This window comes from Corythoichthys intestinalis, chromosome 12, assembly GCF_030265065.1.
Source record: "Corythoichthys intestinalis isolate RoL2023-P3 chromosome 12, ASM3026506v1, whole genome shotgun sequence".
Taxonomy (NCBI): Eukaryota; Metazoa; Chordata; class Actinopteri; order Syngnathiformes; family Syngnathidae; genus Corythoichthys; species Corythoichthys intestinalis.
Genome location: NC_080406.1, coordinates 41,027,589 through 41,047,029, shown reverse-complemented (window position 1 = coordinate 41,047,029; position 19,441 = coordinate 41,027,589). Strand labels below are relative to the sequence as shown.

General features: G+C 39.0%; 1 long non-coding RNA gene across 1 annotated transcript in view; it reads left to right on the top strand.

Annotated features, from left to right (window-relative positions):
* The window catches only part of LOC130927076 (uncharacterized), a 99,669-nt gene that overhangs the window by 53,899 nt on the left and 26,329 nt on the right, over nt 1-19,441 (top strand). The gene's annotated exons all lie outside the window — the stretch shown is intronic.

Below are 19,441 nucleotides of genomic sequence, written 5' to 3'. Positions count from 1 at the left end.
ACTTAACTGTGTTTCCATTACAGGTTTTACCGGTGTGTGTGTGTGTGTGTGTATACTGTATATATATATATATATATATATATATATATATATATATATATATATATATATATATATATATATATATATATATATATATACTGTATGGCGGAAAACACGGACAAGACTGAAAAAGCAGTTTCTGCTCTTGCTCTCCTCTTTAAAAGAAACTGTTGTATTTTAAGCCAAAAAAACTGTTGTGTTTGATAGAACAATATTTCTATTTGCTGCCATAGCAGATTCATGGCGCAATAAGCCCCAGAACTATTTTTAATTTGTCCGTTTTACCCTGTAAATCCCCGTTTACAGACATCGCGCAACCGCTTTTGTTTCAACCTAGCCATAAAAAGAAGGTAAGTAATCATATTAGTTGAAATGTCTATAATTTTTATCTTAGAATCATTAATTGATGTCTAATATTTAGTTGGGAAAAAAAAAAACACCTTTAAAAAATTATTCACTCACATATTTTAAACAAATTTCGTCACAATGAAAAAATAAAAGTCACGGCTATCTACCTCATAACTATCGCTTAATTGTATTTTTTTCGTTACTGTCGCATTTTCCCCGATATTTTAGATAATATCCGATACAAACAAAGAAAAATTGGAAAATAATGTTTAACAAGGTAACTATATGAAAAAAAAAAAATCTCGACCATTCCTTGATGTCTGCGATTTCTGCATCGTGTACCCTTGTTATATTACTGTGGTTCACCAATAAAATTCCCCCAAAATCCAGCTGTGGCTATTCACAGCTGTGTATTGCCACTCAGTGATACATGCTACATGGAGTTTTTGGATCCAAACAAGGTAAGTACCCGATAATATCTCGTTAAAGTCATGGCGTCTTTAATTCTGCTCTCGCGTGCTCTCACCTCCAGATAGGGTTTCGCTGTTTAATTTTTTTTTTTTTTTTTTTTAATGCCCTTCAGTTCAAAATTTTTCTTCCTCCAGAAAATTGATATGTTAAGAATTCAAATTATGTATCACGCATGCATATCGGACAATTTTGAAAGTTGACGAAATTGGGGGTCTCAGAGCGGAACTTCAAGTCACCTGAGTGTTTTCCGCCATACATACACACACACACACACACACACACAGTGGTACCTTGAAATACAATCGCTTCGTCACACGATCTTTTCGACATCCGACGTAAAATTTGACTCGCCATTTGTTTCTACATCTGACGACATGCTCGAAATACGACAATTTATGCCGGAAGACTGACTCAAGGCAGATTTTCTTGTGAGAGAAAACACGAGTTCCAACATTAGTGCAGGTGGTGGAAAAGAAAAAAGGTGACGCTTAGCATTGGAATGAAGATGGAAATGATAGCAAAAAAATGAGCGTGGTGTGCGCATCCGTGAACTGGCTCGACAATACGGCCATAGAATGTTGATCTATAGAATGTTGATCTCGACGGTCCTCCAGTCTTTGTTGCAGTAACATGGTCAAAGAAATTGTCAGCTTTGTCAGGTTTCTAATCATTTTATCCATCAATTTGTGCAACACAAAACTTCTAATGTCTGCCGAAGTTGACGCCAGCAACAAAACATTAAAAGAGAAAGTAAAATATCTATCGCACTCTCTATCTCACTGTCACGTCAGTCACACGGTGTGTTCAGGTACAGCACGCAGAAAATGTCTGCCACATTAGAACCCGATTTGTTTCAGTATTACAGGAGTTATATTATTCCAAATTTTATATATAATTCATCAATTTTTGCTATGTGTAATCGCCATTTGTAATAGTACAACCAGTATTTATTAAGGATTTAGTGTAGGTTTTCGGGCTTTGGAACAAATTTATGGAATTATAATGTATTCTTATGGGAAAATCCTGCTCGACATACGACCATTTCGACTTACAAACAAGGTCCTGGAACGAATTAACTTCGTCTGTAGTGGTACTACTGCATATAACTTTAGTTTTTTTTTTTTCCCCGAAAAAGCTTCCTAACTGAAATCTCATCTTGTGAGAGACTAAAAGATTATGGACACCTAAAATGTATGTGGGGAAGCGATCATGTGACTCTGTATGTCTTGTTCTGTGCAGTATAAATTCAGGGGGAAAAAAAGTGTTTCCGTTGCGATGTTACGATATATTTTAGACATTGAAATATCTGGAAAAACTTTTTGGGGGGGTTGTTTTTTAATTTTTGTTTTCAGGTGTTTTTCATAGCAACATTTTGGTTTCACATAATACTCTGTGTGTTGAAAACGCAGCTATTGACCCTACGTGCCAGTCAATAACTCGTTTTTAATGGGACTATTATAACCTTGTCATGCACTGCCACATAAACACCAATAACCCTTTTCAAAAACTGGAATGTACAATGATATATTCCTTTTGAAAGACACATTTATTTGTGTTCTCAGCATATTCTATTCACAAGGAATCTTGTCTTGCCTGTATGGTGACACGAGTCCCTGACCAGGTCTTATCTCCTATAGAGGTCATCATTTACTACATGAAAATAAACCCACTGTACAATTGTGAATAAAAGTACCAGTTTAGTCTGTGTGATTGCACATCAATTGTGGAGAAAAAAAGTAATGTAATACAGCTGTCCAGTTAGTGCTTCTAAAGCTTCTGTCATTCCCTGCTAACATCAACATGGTGATGTTGGAAATCTGATGTCTCACTTATGGTTGATGCCTCTAGGTTTGAATAACCTATATTGGAGCCTGTTGGTGTGATATGCAATAAAACCACCACTGTGGATGTAAGCAAGTGCACGTGTCGCTCAGCAGGTAGAGGCTTTGTCCGCTATTACCCAAAGGCTGTTATGTAGACAGATGCTTACACAGCATGGAACAAACATCCAATACACACTTAGCGAGGGACATGGGGATGTCTTGACACCCATCCAACTACTTTCATGTGTTTTACAATCATATGATAAATGTTTTTTTCTTAGATGACAGTGGCCACTCACACTCAACTCCACCTCTCCCTGCACTGACACAGTCACTCACACGAAGCACTACACTGGTAACGTCCCTTTTTCAAAAAGTCAAGATTGCAACTTGCTCCACTTCCTTGAAATTCTTTCTGCTTCTTTTTCAGCTTATGTTTCCCAATCCCCCCATAATTTAGTTACCTAGCACCAAGATGAGACAAGCGATACTCTGCCTGTGAGAATTGCAAATTAGCTTTGAGTTAGCGCTCCAGAAGATGGGAGGAGACAGGAGTCGAAGGCGGAGGAGAGATAAGCTGATGAGTATGTCGGAATTAGACCTCTCTCACAGTGAGATAGATACAATGCAGGCAATTTCTACAGGGAATTTTGATGACAAATTGCGGTGTTTTCATGTCATAAGTGACAATTTCCACTTTCTTGTAGGCTGAGAACTTACTGAAGAAACAAACACAACACTGAGCAGCTTGAAAGGTTGTAAAATTAAAATTACATCAACAGTTTTCAAATTTCCTACATGTTATCTTTTTTAGAAGAAACAAAGTGACTGTCAACGATCAACTTCTTTCAAGTCACGATAAAAAGAAAGTAAACAGAAGGCTTTTTCTATTTGAATCTTTGAACAACAAAAAACATTAAGTAAACACGCCTCCTTTTGATATTTGAGCGTTTCCGCTCATTCTTTTTTAGAAAGGCCAGATTAAATTTCAAGCATAAATAAATATTGTGAAAAGGTCACCTTCCGTCTGTTATTTGTGCAACCTCTAAAAGTAATTACATACAGAATTGTGTCAGCAAAGCTGTTTGTGTGCTTTCCTTGTCTAAACAGCATATCTCCCAGAGCTCATTTCATATACAACGTTGGACAGTGCTATTGTAAACAGGTGAAGTAAACAAGGTTAAAAATGTGTGACATACAGCTTCATTTACAAGTATTAATTTCAAAGTCACTGTGAGAAAATTTGGTTTAGTATATTCACCCCTTAACCCATAACCTCTCCCAGCGATATCTTAATAATACTGCGAGTTCAGGCTATCCTTTTGAATTACAGTAGACCTCGTGAACTTGGGGGCGATAATACATGTATTATAAATGACATAACAGGATTCATCCTAGCTGCTGCGGGATCGCGTGCTTGCCTCCTTTTAGGAGAGGCAGCAGAAAGAGGTCAAACGTGACATCAGGGGAAGGCAAGTGATGCCACAGAAGTGCCACTCTGCACTCTGAGGATAGAGAGAATGAGACAGACAGTGAAAGAGAGCGGGAAGGAAGAGAAGAAAATCTCCTGGGACAGCCTCTAAATGCCACAAGATTGTGGAACTTTAAATTCAGTTACATCGGCTTGTCCAACTAGAATACTTCTGGAATCAAACTTTAAAAAGTCAAAGCAGGGGGACCGTCTATTAAACTCACTTTGCTCCATATTCAATTGCCCTTTAATGCCATTAAATCCAAACAACATTTAAGGGTGGAAAACTCTGTCAAGATGGAAATTCTTAAGTACATACAGTACAGTGGATGCAAGGTCCCTGGAGGAAAACCAAAGGAAATCTATAGAGGTTGAGTAAGCAGCTCGGGCCTCTGCTGGGTACTTTCATCTGTGTTGACGCTGAGAGACGTTTACTACGCAAACTCCCACAAGAGATAGTGAATATAGAATGTTTGTTTCTTCCTAACTCTGCCCATATTGTAGACATTGCACCACTCTCCCGGGTCTTCCTCTACTCTTCCTTTACTCCAATGTAAGATAAGCTACACACAGTGGAGTATGCTTATTAGTATTTTGATGTCACAAAAAAGGATCCTATAAGTGAAGTGAAAAATGTATTTAGCAACAGTTATGAAGGGTCTACAATAACTCATTCACTGATATTGACAGCAATCAAACATCAAATGTTTCTGATTTTTTTTTTTTTTTTTTTCCATACTGTATGTAAACAGGTTTGGCAAGCATTGCTCAATATTTTGCAAGGCGTATTGCAATACGTCATCACAAATATTGGATCTTATCACAATATACTTCAAGCTACAATACCCACCCCTAATCACATTAAAGGCATTAGGTTAAAGTAAGCAATAAAGTACACTGAAAAAGAGAAAAAAAATAATAAAATAACTTACTGCATGTGCTGGGTAAATCCAAAATGCATGTTTAATATGATGTCTTTCTGGTGGTACCTTGCTTATTTTTCTATCTTCACTGGATAGGGGGTACTGTTACTGGTAGGAGTGAACCTTTTTGTCTGACAGAGCCATGACCACCACATATTTTTAAATGTAATTCCGTGAGAGCCATTCAAAATGTTTAAAACCACAAATACAAGTAATTTCAACGTTTTTACAGTAAAATAAGTCTGCATTCTTTTTAATAACATTGCTATGCTGTTGATAATCAATGATGAGTATTTCTTACCATTAATGCGACTTCTGGTGCTGCATGGTTCTGCTGATGGCTTTGTAGTCTGGTTGATACTTGGTGGGGTTAAGCTTCATGTACGCATTGAGAAATTTAAGGATGTGTCTCTCTTCATTTCCACGAAGCGCCACAAATCCTGTTTTTCCCACACCACGCACGGAGCACCATCAGTGCACATTGAAACAAGTTTGTCCATTGGTAGATTTTTTTTTTTTTCTAGGCGAACCCAGTGAAGGACTTAAATAAATCATCCCCTGTTGTTTTCCTTTTCATAGTCAAAATCTTGCAATCATGGTGAACTGGGATAAATTGCTTACGTCTGTTGACTCATCCAAAGCGAGAGAGAAAAAACGGAGCGGCAATTATGTCCTTCATTTTGATTCGACATCATCATGGTACGATAATGAACTGCTCTTGCCGACAGAGGCATGTCTTTTGTCCGTTTAATTATCTTGTCTTTATCCGAAAAGTTGTCAAAAATTTCATTGGCAACATCAAGTATGAATGCTTTGGCCCACTCCCCATCTGTGAATGGCTTTCTGTTCCTCACAATTGCTAAAGCGCCAGCAAAGCCAGCCGAATTCCAGTCACCTTGTTGGGTCCAAACACGGAGTTGCTGCTGACTAGCTTGCACTCTTGATAGTAGCTCTTGACATGTTTTCTTCCTGTTGTCCCTCGCAGGATATTTTGATGCAAATGTATGGCGGGTGTCGAAGTGCTGCTTTATATTTGACCTTTTCATGGATTCAATGTTATCATCTCCACAAAGGCAAGTTCCTCTGTCCAATCCTGCTAAAAAGTGCAATAAACCTAGCCTTTTTTTCTTTTTGCCATCTTCTCAAAAGGGTTTCTAAAATTAGCTGACAAACGAGGAATATGAAACTAAAAACTAGCGTTTACGCACATGCGCACATCGGCCCCTATTTTCAACAGCAAAATACGGTGACCCCATTTGAACAGTGTCTCAGCCTCATTTGCGTTGCCAATCCGATTTATAGATAGATAAATAGAGAGACACAAAGACTTGTATGTTTGCCACTTTCCCACTAAAATTATTGCGAAGCAGTTTTCTAGTCGTCAGTGATGGTCACCGTTTCGTGCAATGCTCAGAGGAGTATAACAAAATTATGCAGCCATCAAAAGAGCCAAATCTGGCTCGCGAGCCCTGGGATAGACCATTACGTTATTTCGGTCAGTGATATGTTTGGCAATTAATTTGTTATTTTGTGTTTTTTCTTTGCCCATTGAGGGGATTTTGATCCGTGTCTGTCATTATTTATTGCATTAATTGATTTTTATTACACATTACAATTTCTCATGTTTACGTATTTAATTTACTGTCGACTGTTTCTTTACGGGAGACATTTCACAGCAACACTGACACTGATATTAAAAATATGCAATGAAATCTTCCATAATCCAAACCTGTTTTGAAATAATACAGTGGCATAGTGTTTTTATAGGCATTTACTTATCAGTCTCACTGGTCGTCAGTTACTAATGAAAATTCAAATGTCGCGATCGAGTATTCTCAGCAATTTTTGGAGATTACGTCACGAATGGGAGCCGGATGTAGAAAGTCTTTTGACTTGGGTATGTGTCACTGGTTGAGCTTTCCGCCACAAAAAGCCAAACTATTGCGTTGTCGGTGGATGCAAGAGTGTTGCAAATTAAGATTTAGCGATCGCACATATACATTTCCAAAAAGGGATGCACTTCAACGAGTCTGGGTGAGATTTGTGCATCAAACCGAGAGCGATTTTCAAGAACCTGGACCAGGGGCTGTCGTGTGTTCGTGACATTTGAGGAGTGCTTGGAAAAATTCATTTTACTTCGAAATCCCCTGCGGTGCCATCCTAGAAACAAGACGGGAATCAGGACTCTGTAATGTAATGGGTACGATGCTTTCTCATCTTCCTATGTTGAATAGCAGGTCTAGTCCGGCCCCAGATGGGCTGTTTTGTCAGTAGGCTAGGCTAGGAGGCAGGTACGGTATTCCCATTCAAATAAGTGTTCCAGATAAGTCTTGAATCAATGAAAATGTTGCTTTATATTTTGTCAGTATTTGTGTTTTGTAAATATCATGTAAGTCTCTGTTTTGCAAATATGAATGTGTGCTTTGTGTAAAAAAATAAAAAATAAATAAATAACTTTGTATATTGTGGATGTTTCGTTTCTGTATATTTTCTAAATATTCATATTTTTTATCTTTGAATATCATGTCAAATATAGTCTATATTAACACAGAAAATGGTTGAACTTTTGGTTTTATGCAAGATCTCCCTTTGCATCTGTCTCTGAGGAGGGCTTAAAGCACATTGGATTCATGGTTTGCATTCATGGTATTCTCTCACAAGAAACTCTCCGACATTAGAATATAATAGTCTTTATTTGTCATTGCCAAGAGGTACAAATATCATACAAGAAGATATTATATACGATCATATACTACACTAAATACCAAAAGTCACACATCTTGAATATCAAGCTCCTGAGACCCATGCTTTTTTATTTTTGTTTTTATTTTTTGCAATGCATTTTTACAATGGCGGCCAAGTCTGGTATTCATGAGCTTCAATTCATCCTGTTTTTTTAATATTTCCCACCTCAAACATGTATGAATCGAATAATCAGTGTCTCGAAAGGAGGTTGAGTTCTTAGGAGATGAGCACAAATCTTCCAGAATGTTGACATTGATTTCTTCAACTTCACCATCAGCAATTGTGTCGTCTGCTGGATATTCTGCCTCCGGTGTTCTGTCAAAATGGACTACATCGGCAAAACGTCAACACGACTCCAATTTGACACAAAAAGTACTCCCGTGCGCTTTCAACTTGATTTGTTTAGATGCACACAGGCCGAAAGTACTAAAAAAACGGTTTAAATACGCTACGTGACTAATGTGATCAACAGATTAACACTGCTTTAAAACTACTACAAGAAAATGTAAAAGAATGAGAGGGAAATACATGCAAAAAGTATTTTTGAGGCAATAAAAAGGTAATAAAAAAAAAAAAAACTCTAACAACAAAAATAGTGAGTACTCCCTGCTTGCAATCGATGTGCGCATGCGTGCGGATACTTGCACAAGTGCACTGAGCATTGTGTAGATGTCTTGACGCGTAGAAGGAATTGCAGAACATCAGCTCATCCCATGTGTGGTGCAGCAATATTTGGAAGCATTCCACTATCCTCAACACATAAATCATTCTAAAAATCATCTTGCGCAAAAACGAAAAACATTTTCATTTGATCCAATATCTGAATTGCAGAATAAAAAACAAGTCCTACAAATCGCTGTCAATGGTGAATGTATGTTCTGCTGCGTAAATACACACTCCCGCCTGTGACGTAACAGCTGCTAGTAAACAATGTTTAACCACGCTTTTGAATTGGCAGAGTATCTTCGGAACCCCTGCGGCGTGGGCAAGTAAAATCAGCTTTTCTTCAGTAAGTACTCAATCCCTTTAGGAAGTTTTTTATGGGCTTTATAAATAAATTATGATGATCTTTAACACTTCAAAACTCCGTGGTGCATTGATATAAAACGTAATTTATTTCCACTTTATAGGGAAATTTGATAAACGTCATATTTTGGTAACTCTGAGCTTACAGAACTCTTGTTAAAGATGACTGTCTTAACAGGAGTCAAAGTTCAACCTCTCAGTGATGTGACAGAATCGACTCGGCCAAAGTGGAAAACATCATCTCAGTTTGATGCCGCCGATGATGTGACACAAGATGCACACGCGCACACATACAGTCTGCCGCTCAGTCATCGCCAAGCTGTCTCTTTTCACCATGCCCTCCTGGAACTGAAATACTGTTAATGGGAATTTACTGCAGGACCTTAGGACGACCACCCACCCTGATGCTCACTTGTGAGATAAACAAGCGATTGATGAATCAGCCGTAATGCACAGGCTTACTGGCATAGACAGCATGCAGCCCACAGTAAATATGTGCAGACAGGATCAAATTTCGACATTAGCTGCGAGAAGATGCATTTATTTGCCGCTCAGCCAGGCTCATAACAGTGCCGAACCTCAATTACCATGTCTGAGAGGTGTAGATAATACAAGCAATCGGCACCACTCTCAACCATTACCATCTGTCCAGTGTCTGTCTGAACTGCTGCTCTGATTTTTTTGTTGTTTGTTTTGTTTTTTTTGTAATGTCCGAACACATTGGATCTCAACACGAGAGCATTTACCAAAGGCTTCTTAATATTTATTTTACTGGTAAAATAATAAGTGGATCGTCTCTTAACAAACTAAAAATAATACTAAGCACAAGATAGCTGTGTTTTTCTGAGGCACATAATTGTATTGGCAATCAAGGAAAGTGTCCCTTCACTTGTGCAGCAAATTCATTTATCAGCAGCCATCCATCCATTTTACTGTCACCCTGGAATGGTCACCCGTCAATTAGAGTATATTGCATATACAAGTAAATAACTAACGGTGTACTCTGAGAAAGCAGACCTCTGCCTAGACTGCCTATTTTAAAGCATATTTCTGACTTCTTTGACCCTTTTCCTTTTCATCATATCCACTACACCACCGCAAATTTGAGTTAAATAGGCTAATCAAGTTATTTCGATATTCCTTTTCTGATCTTTGTGACCTTCGATGTCATTATCCCAACATTTAATCACCTCTTCTGTTGCATAAGACAAACATATCCTTCAAGTTTGATGCTAAATGTTTTTTCACTCTTAAGCAGTGTTGTTAATCTTACTTTAAAAAAGTAATTACAGTTACAAATTACTTCTCCCAAAAAGTAATTGCGTTAGTAACTCAGTTACCTGAATATAAGTGTAATTAGTTACCTGGCAAAGTAACTGGTGATAATTTTCATTTTTTTCTAAAAAAAAAAAAAACAACAAAAAAAAAACAGGTCACACAATGTGAAGTTTAAAGGGTTTTTGGGACAAATGGCCCTAACCCAATTTTGTTACCCTTATCTTAACTAGACACAGGGGTATTGCGGATATTGCGATAACTAGATAGTAACCTTTGCTATGTGTGGAAGTCATTTAATGTTGTGAATCAACCATTAAAGTTCTTAAAATTGCTCCCGTTATTATTACGGCGGCTGTTTACTAACGCATTTAGTTCTTTATACATGTTGCTAATGTCGCCGTCTCTGTAATTTGCATCTAGTTCTTAATATACTGTATGTGATATCTACTGTAGCAACATATGGGCGCAGTTTGTAGGCTATCGGCTACAGTCGGGTATTATTGGAGCCACCTAGAATAGTAGCATCGCGTTTGCAACAGCGTCACATTCCCTTGCCTCCTCCCCACTCCTGCTCTGCTCTCTCCGTGAGTCCGTCTTTCTCAGACTTTTCTCGCATCAGTCAACCAACATAGTAATGCAGAGTAACACACGCCTTTCCCTCCTCGGTAACGGCGCTGCCAAGATGAGAAAAGTAATTGATTAGATTACTCACTACTGCAGAAAGTAATGCCGTTATATTCTAACGCCGTTACTAACAACACTGCTCTTGAGTTATCTTGAAAATTAACAATCAGACATTCAAAACCAAATGCATAACCCCCATCTTATATAGGATTCACCTGCTGGCAGAGGTAATAACAACCATTCATATTTGGGTGGATATGTCAACCACTCACCCCACTGTTCCAACAACAGTAAATCATACATGGACATAAACTATTGGGTGGAAGGTGGTCTCCAAATGCTGACCTCATAGTACAAAAATCTGATTGACTTTGTGCACTTCGATTTGAATAGATTTTAAAAAAAATAATATTCCGTCATGTCAAGGACATACTACATTTAAGTTGAATGAGAAGAGGTGTTTTGATTGTTTGCGAATGGATCTGCAAACCTCCCACAAGGCAAGATTTATGCTGGACCCAAAGTTAAGTGGAAAATTTACCAGTTAGATATTGTTATATTGTTTAAACAACCCTAACTAACTCTAGGGGATATTTTTTTTTAAACACATCACCTCCGACGGCTGTCTCTGATAGGCTAATTTGGGCATAATATCATACTTAAAATTAAAGATGCACTAATATCGATACCAGCATCTGCGGGGGTGGGGGGGGGGGCTATCTGGCCCGAAATGGTGGTATCTGTATCGGTAAGTTCCAACAAAGAGGGCGCCAATACCATTTACCGGTCCATTATTTTATATATAAAGCATATAAAAAAGTACATAAAAAAGGGGTCATCTCCAAAACTCTTAAAAAGCATAGAAATGTATCTATTTATATATATTCTGTATTGGTTCAATACGGAGTGCAACTTTTAATTCCCAATTCGGAACGATTCCTATTTCAAAGGACGGCAAGCCTATTCAAAAGTGTTGTTGAAGTAAGTAAAGTAAGCTAAGATAAGTGCCTAAGTGTGTGTTGCTGCTGGTGCACAGAGACAGGATCCTGTGGTCAATTATTATTACTTATAATTTCATGAAAGTTGCCCTGTTTGGCCTTTGAGAGCCAAAACTCTCTAATAAGACTGGTTTTACAGACATTTTTACATTTATGACAAAAAGTCTGTTTTTATTTTTAAACAACAAACTCCCACTTTAAAATATCAAAGTAACAGATATGACTTTTATCTTAGAACCCTGTATAAATCTTTGTCTTTTCATTCCAAGGACACCCACAAGCACTATTATTGAGCACGGGGTCTTTGCAAGCCAGTAGCTTTGCCCCGTGCAGTGCTTATAGGCTGGTTCCTCTGCGAGCCCCCCGCCCCCTTTTCTTTTCATCCACCCACTGGACGCCAGCCTTGAATTGTGTTTTGATGTTTCCACAGCCCTACAATTGAGCCCTATTCAAAGCAGCCAAAACAGACATTTGTCAATTCATATGCATCACAGCACAGTCTCCCTCTCCCTCACCAACACTCCCACTTTCTCGCCCCTTACTGTGTCTTCCTCTAGTTTTATCTCCGCCACTGCGCCCGGGAACATGAATCCAATATGAGGATGTGAGTGACCACGAGCCCCCCCATTGCGAGTAGTGTCACATGCTATTACCATTATTTATAAAACTCTGTCAGGCTCGCTGGCGTTGTTGGCTTCACCCAGCCCTCGGCCCAGCACACTACAGTCAATATTTGCACGCAATCCTGAACTGTTGAGAGTTTCCATGGTGGTGAGAGCCTCCATTACATGAAATATTCAGGACGCATGGAGACTCCCGTGAGGCCCAGCGCAGGGTTTTTACTCCGATTTGATTATACGCCATGATTTTTTCATGAGCTATGACAGTCCTGTTGAATTAGAGTCAGCTTTGAATCCTTGTGATAGTCACGGAAACCAGAGTGAAGGAGGAGCAGGCACTTCGCTTACCCGACTCTCGACAAAATAACGATTTCATTTCAAACAAATAAGATGCACCTCCATGCGTTCAAGTTGCCAAGCAATGCTGTGGTGTGATGCTACCCTGTGGCTTTTTAAAGTAAATTGTTTCTTTTAGCCGTTTATTCGCAGCAAATCGCTCCCAATTGGACGGCGAGCACCGTCAATGACTACCAATCATCTAAATGAGTGCCCTACAAAGGGTTAAAGAAAAATCTTAATTACTATTTTGTCAAGTTTATGCAGTGTGAGAACAAAATTCATTCTCTCGGTGACGATATTATCTCATGGTAATATTTTGTTGTAATTTTTTTCAAACATGGACCGTGTAGAATGCCTTTGAAAGCATTGCGTGCATGAATACAGAAAGCAGTGTGAGTAGCTGAGGATGAGAGCACATAAGACATTATGAAGTATTTAACAGTGGTGCCTCAGATAGTCATGGTTTTATAAGCGTAAAATGATCATTAGGGGGCCTCTAATGGTAAAATCAGTCATGCTACCACACCCAGGCTGTGTTCAAGGAAGTTAACAATCTTGTGTTTGCACCGTGTGATGATTTTATGCTCCATAAAAAATGGGATCCATTTGATGTGATGCTCGTGAAGCAGAACCAGATATATTTTAGGCACCTTGCAGTGACTAAACACCTGATATAAAAACAACATTGAAACAACATAAATTAAAAGGCTGATGTCTAAGTACTTACTAGTAGAGAGAGAGAGCGCGAGAAAGAGAGAGGAGAGAGATATGTTTATTAACCCCCTGACAAAGTCAGACATTACCATTTTTTCTGTTTTGATGTCAAGTCTGTGAAAATAGAATCGATTTGAATGTCTTGATATATTACATTAAAAAAAAACAACTGATTTATTTTTTTTTTTTTTTTTATAACGTTACTTTGCTCGTTCTTGCATCACAATGCCATAAACCTTTAGAAAAGCTTTGGTTTAAGCTCTCTATCATCATGAGATTAAGGGCCATTTATCTATACAGTAACTGTAATGCTTGACCAAGTGTTGCAGCCTATAGACAAGTTTCCTGAGCGAAATATGGGCAGCGCCAACTTGGAAAATCTCTTCGAACTTCCAGTTTAGAAAAAACTTTATGAGTTGCGGTTGAGGTTAGCAGTGTGTTGACAAAGTTAAAACAGCAAGATCAAGCCGAGGAACCCACGGAATCTCCAAAGATGGATTCAGCATGACGTAGATGAGACGTAAATGAGATTGTATGATTGTTCTTATCACTTCGTTGATCATTTGTGTACAAAATAATAACAACCTGTCAGCCTGTGTTGACATGAGGTATAGATTTATAAGCTGGCCACTTGAGTGACCAAAATGACGTGAAATTACAAATTATACAGGGTGACCCAAAAAAAAGTTTACACTTAGTTGACTGCTTGTTTAAAAGCCATTGAAACATATCTAAATAGGTTGTCATGGTTAAGTGATACATTAAGGTCACTCAATGCAGCTGGTAATCTCTCGTCTCTACAATTCCTGTGCTTCTGCTGAAAATGAAGAAAACTTTAGCTGTACCTGAATTACTGCGTGCCGGTCTGACACCTACTGAGATTGCAGCAAATCTGGGAATATCCAGATGTGCAGTCTACAAAGTTAAAAAGAAGCTGAAAGATACTGGAACAGCCTCACGAAAACCTGGGTCTGGAAGTGAAGATCTGTGCGGACCAAAAAGTTGATTGACAAGGTGATATGTGGCCACCCCAGAGTCCAGATCTCAATCCCCTGGATAATAGCATATGGGCAACTGTGGAGGACAGTGCCTGTAAGAAGCCACAAACTTCTGTGGCAGCCTTGGAGAGGTCCATTGTTAGATCTTGGGAAAAGATGACAGCATCCTACATAAAGAAGCGTTCCGCAGGCGCCTTGAGGCTGTTGTGACACTTAAGGGAGGACACATTGAAAAATAGAGTGTACTGTACATGTTCTTTACAATAATGTATAATTTGTGATTCAATTCTAATTCTAAGATGAATAAACATGGCATTTAAGTTATATTATGGCAGTGTAAACTTTTTTTTGGGTCACCCTGTATTACATTGCCGAATGCAGAAGGGCTGACACGGATTTTGTTGTGACAAAGAAATAATACAAGGTATGTACATATAAATAAAAATAGTATGTCATTCTTTTTTACTGCAGATATTGATCGCTATAAAACATTTTGACAGCATGATTCGATTTCTTGTTTTACTTAAAATGATTGGTGCATGTGAAATACAGGTCAATAAATCACAATTTATAAAATTATTTGAAAAATAACATACGAGAATGTCCTATCAGACAGCAGAGCTCCAGAGCCTCGCCAACTTTCACCCGACATTACGGCCTCCAAACATGCTTTCTCCTACTGTCCTCGGTAATTCCAGCTCCAATAGCGTATATTAAAGTCGCTGCAGTTAAAAAGCTCGTAGTTGGATCTCGGGATCGAGCTAACGGTCTGCCGTGAGGTGAGAATGATGTAGTCTCGATATACAGTATTTCGATCAATGTACAGTAAGTGTTGCTGTGAGGCACATAAACTTATTTTCCCTTGCCTAACAGTGTTTTCGACATGTAAACAAATGAACAAAAAATATGTAACACTTACGTTTATCCGTTGACATAATTTTGCCATCTAAACTTACTGATTAGCAACAGGCTAGCAGCAGATACAGTAGCTGTAGTAAAAATTAAAGATCGTCATAATTACAATCATCATCATCATAATGTCAACGGCAACAAGTTGTTTCATCCGCAAGATTTTCGCTTTAGTATTGTATGAACACCATAAACATAAAAATGCAGGTATAGGAAGAACATGCCTTCCATAACACAGCGGCAACATGGCTACAAAAAAACCCGGTCTTTGTGGTGGCACGAGCTTTGTTCCACATTTGCCTTCATGAACATGTTGTCCTCCCCTGTCGTGATGATGGCAGATGGATGCGGTATTTCTAAATTGTTTTTTTAAGGGATTTTGATGAGTAATGATACTTCATCTCTGCTGTTGTTTTGTTTTGTGTTGTTTTGGATGAAGAAATTCTAAAACAGAAGCTGCTTGCAGATACAGTGGGGTAAATAAGTATTTAGTCAACCACTAATTGTGCAAGTTCTCCCACTTGAAAATATTAGAAAGGGCCTGTAATTGTCAACATGGGTAAAACTCAACCATGAGAGACAGAATGTGGGGGGAAAAAATTACCTTGTTTGATTTTTAAAGAATTTATTTGCAAATCATGGTGGAAAATAAGTATTTGGTCACTACCAAAAGTTCATCTCAATACTTTGTTATGTACCCTTTGTTGGCAATAACGGAGGCCAAACGTTTTCTGTAAGTCTTCACAAGCTTTTCACACACTGTTGCTGGTATTTTGGCCCATTCCTCCATGCAGAGCTCCTCTAGAGCAGAGATGTCTTGGGGCTGTCGTTGGGCAACACGGACTTTCAACTCCCTCCACAGATTTTCTATGGGGTTGAGATCTGGAGACTGGCCACTCCAGGACCTTGAAATGCTTCTTACAAGCCTCCTCCCTCCTCACCCCGGGGTCTCAAAATGATAACAAGAACGGTGAGCAAAAATCACAGAACCACACGGGGGGACCTAGTGAATGACCTACAGAGAGCTGGGACCACAGTAACAAAGGCTACTATCAGTAACACAATGTGCCACCAGGGACTCATGTCCTGCACTGCCAGACATGTCCCCCTGCTGAAGCCAATAAACATCTAGGCCCATCTGTGGTTCGCTAGAGAGCATTTGGATGATCCAGAAGAGGACTGGGAAAATGTGTTATGGTCAGATGAAACCAAAATAGAACTTTATGGTAGAGACACATGTTCTCGTGTTTGGAGGAAAAAGAATACTGAATTGCACCATACCCACTGTGAAGCGTGGGGGTGGAAACATCATGCTTTGGGGCTGTTTTTCTGCAAAGGGACCAGGACGACTGATCTGTGTAAAGCAAAGAATGAATGGGGCCATGTATCGAGGGATTTTGAGTGAAATTCTCCTTCCATCAGCAAGGGCATTGAAGATGAAACGTGGCTGGGTCTTTCAGCATGACAATGATCCCAAACACACAGCCAGGGCAACAAAGGAGTGGCTTCGTAAGAAGCATTGCAAGGTCTTGGAGTGGCCTTGCCAGTCTGCAGATCTCAACCCCATAGAAAATCTGTGGAGGGAGTTGAAAGTCCGTGTAGCCCAACGACAGCCCCAAGACATCACTGCTCTAGAGGAGCTCTGCATGGAGGAATGGGCCAAAATACCAGCAACAGTGTGTGAAAACCTTGTGAAGAGTTACAGAAAACGTTTGGCCTCCGTTATTGCCAACAAAGGGTACATAACAAAGTATTGAGATGAGCTTTTGGTATTGACCAAATACCCTTTTACCACCATGATTTGCAAATACAGTGATACCTCAGCTCACGAACATAATTGGTTCCCAGAAAGTGTGTGTAAGGCGAAAAGTTCGTCTTCCGAACATTTATTTCCCATAAGAAACCATTAAAATGAGAATAATCCGTTCCCAGGTCCCCATAAAACATAATTTTCTACTAAATAAGCCTTAAAACTACACAAAAATATACCTTATTTTATGTATAATAAATGTGCTATTGTATTATAATTAAAGAAATAAACTGTACTGTATAATAAAGTCGTTTTATTTACCTTTGTGATGGTAGTTGATGGCTTGATGGAATGGAGTGGGAGGAGGAGGGAGGGAGGGAGTTACTGTTTGGAAGGAGAGTGTTACCGGCAAAGTGCGCAGTTAGCGTAGACTCCAGTGCCGTGCCCCCCACATGCTTTTGGTTGTTAATAAAAGTGCCCACAAAAAGCCATCTGACGCCTCTGGGTGTTTGTATGCACGCCGCCACCTTTCTGGAGAGGAAATCCGGCGAACCGAAGACAACCGACGACAACGAGCCAACGTGACTCGCCGGTCCACTTCTCACTACGGTGGAAAGCTGAAAGCACCGCCAATTACCAGTCGAGGGCGAATTGGTAACACGAGTCACCTTCCATAAGGACTGTAGGTAACTCTTTTTCGGTCCCATAATAGCAAAAGTACACTCAATATGGTCCAAAATGTCTATCAAACACAAACCACGTCCGCACTCAACGAAAGGGAGGGGACGAACTGGGACGCCGTGAGCGTGCGTCAGCTTCTCGTGGCGCTGTTCGACCGCGTGGTTTGGTTCGTCCGCCGAAAACTAGTTCGTCAGCAGAGACTATATGCTCGCGAATTTAATGTTCTTGAGGCGAAAAGTTCGTGAGCTTAAGCGTTCGTGAGCTGAGATATCACTGTAAATTCTTTAAAAATCAAACAATGTGATTTTCTGTTTTTTTTTCTTTTCTTCACATTGTCTCTCATGGTTGAAGTTTACCCATGTTGGCAATTACAGGCCTCTCTAATATTATCAAGTGGGAGAACTTGCACAATTAGTGGATGACTAAAACTTATTTGCCCCACTGTATAAGGAAGTAAAGCGGAAAAACCTCAGAAACTTGTCAATTAGGCTAAATGTGTGCCAGAGGAGTGGTCTACTCTGAATTTGTCATCCGCCAATCATATCAGGGAACATAAGAATTGACAAGATTTTACACTCAAATGTATTGTCGTGGCCGATATGGAAAATTTCAGTAATTTGCAGTCTACATTTTAAAGGGTTGATAAGACTTCGATCATGTGCATTTAAGTAGGAAAAAAAACTTGTTGAAAAGACTTGGGCCTATTTTGTCCGAATTTGCATGTCTTTGATGTTGCCTTTATATTTTAAAGAAAAAAAGTGTTCACAATGGCCTGGTTGGGTCCCTTTTTTCATGACACCATAACCTTCATGTCCAAACTGTTTTTTCTTCACTGATCAACTATAATAAAGATTTTGGCCCCAAAAAGACAAAAAAAAAAATAATAATAATAATAATAAATAAACAAATAAATAAAAAAAAGAAAAGAAAAAAATGGGGGGGGGGGCAAATCTTTTAATATTGATGTCCCATTGACAACCAAACATGCTCAACGAAACATTTTGAAGTGTGACAAGCATTTGATAATTTAACAGGAACAGCAGGTATGGTCATAGGTGTTTTTGTCCTTTCTTCATACTATGTCCAAAACAGGTTATATGCAGGAGACCAACATTGCGAAATGGTGAACATATATACTGGTATACCATCTAACACCAAAAAGGGTTTTGAGGATATCTTTTTGTGAGGTTAGGTATTGCAGTCATCACCTTTTCATGTATTATACATATAATCAAGTTTCTAGAACGCACACATCTACAGTACATACAAATTGAAAAGATTGATTGTGGAAAAAAAATATATTTAAAAAAAAAAAAAACATTTTAAAAAATAAACCAGTTTGGTTCAATATCTTCGGACATGTCACTCAATTTGTCGTGGAACAAGACACGGGGCACATTTCCAGTGGGTGTCATTTCTTCTTCTGCCCTTTGAGTTCTGCCGTCACTCTTCTCACTGGCCAACTCATCCGAAGAAAACAAAGACAAATCTGGCCTATCCACTTCCTCGAGTTGATGAAATAATGCATTAACTTACGCTGCGTTAAATCTAGTTTTCGATTCATCCTGCACGTTTCACAAAGTCGGTCACTCATTCCAACCGGCCGTCGCTCGCTGCGTCACCTCCCTCTCGTTAGATGCTCGCTTAGCAATATATTACAAGTTTTCGGATGACGACCTTC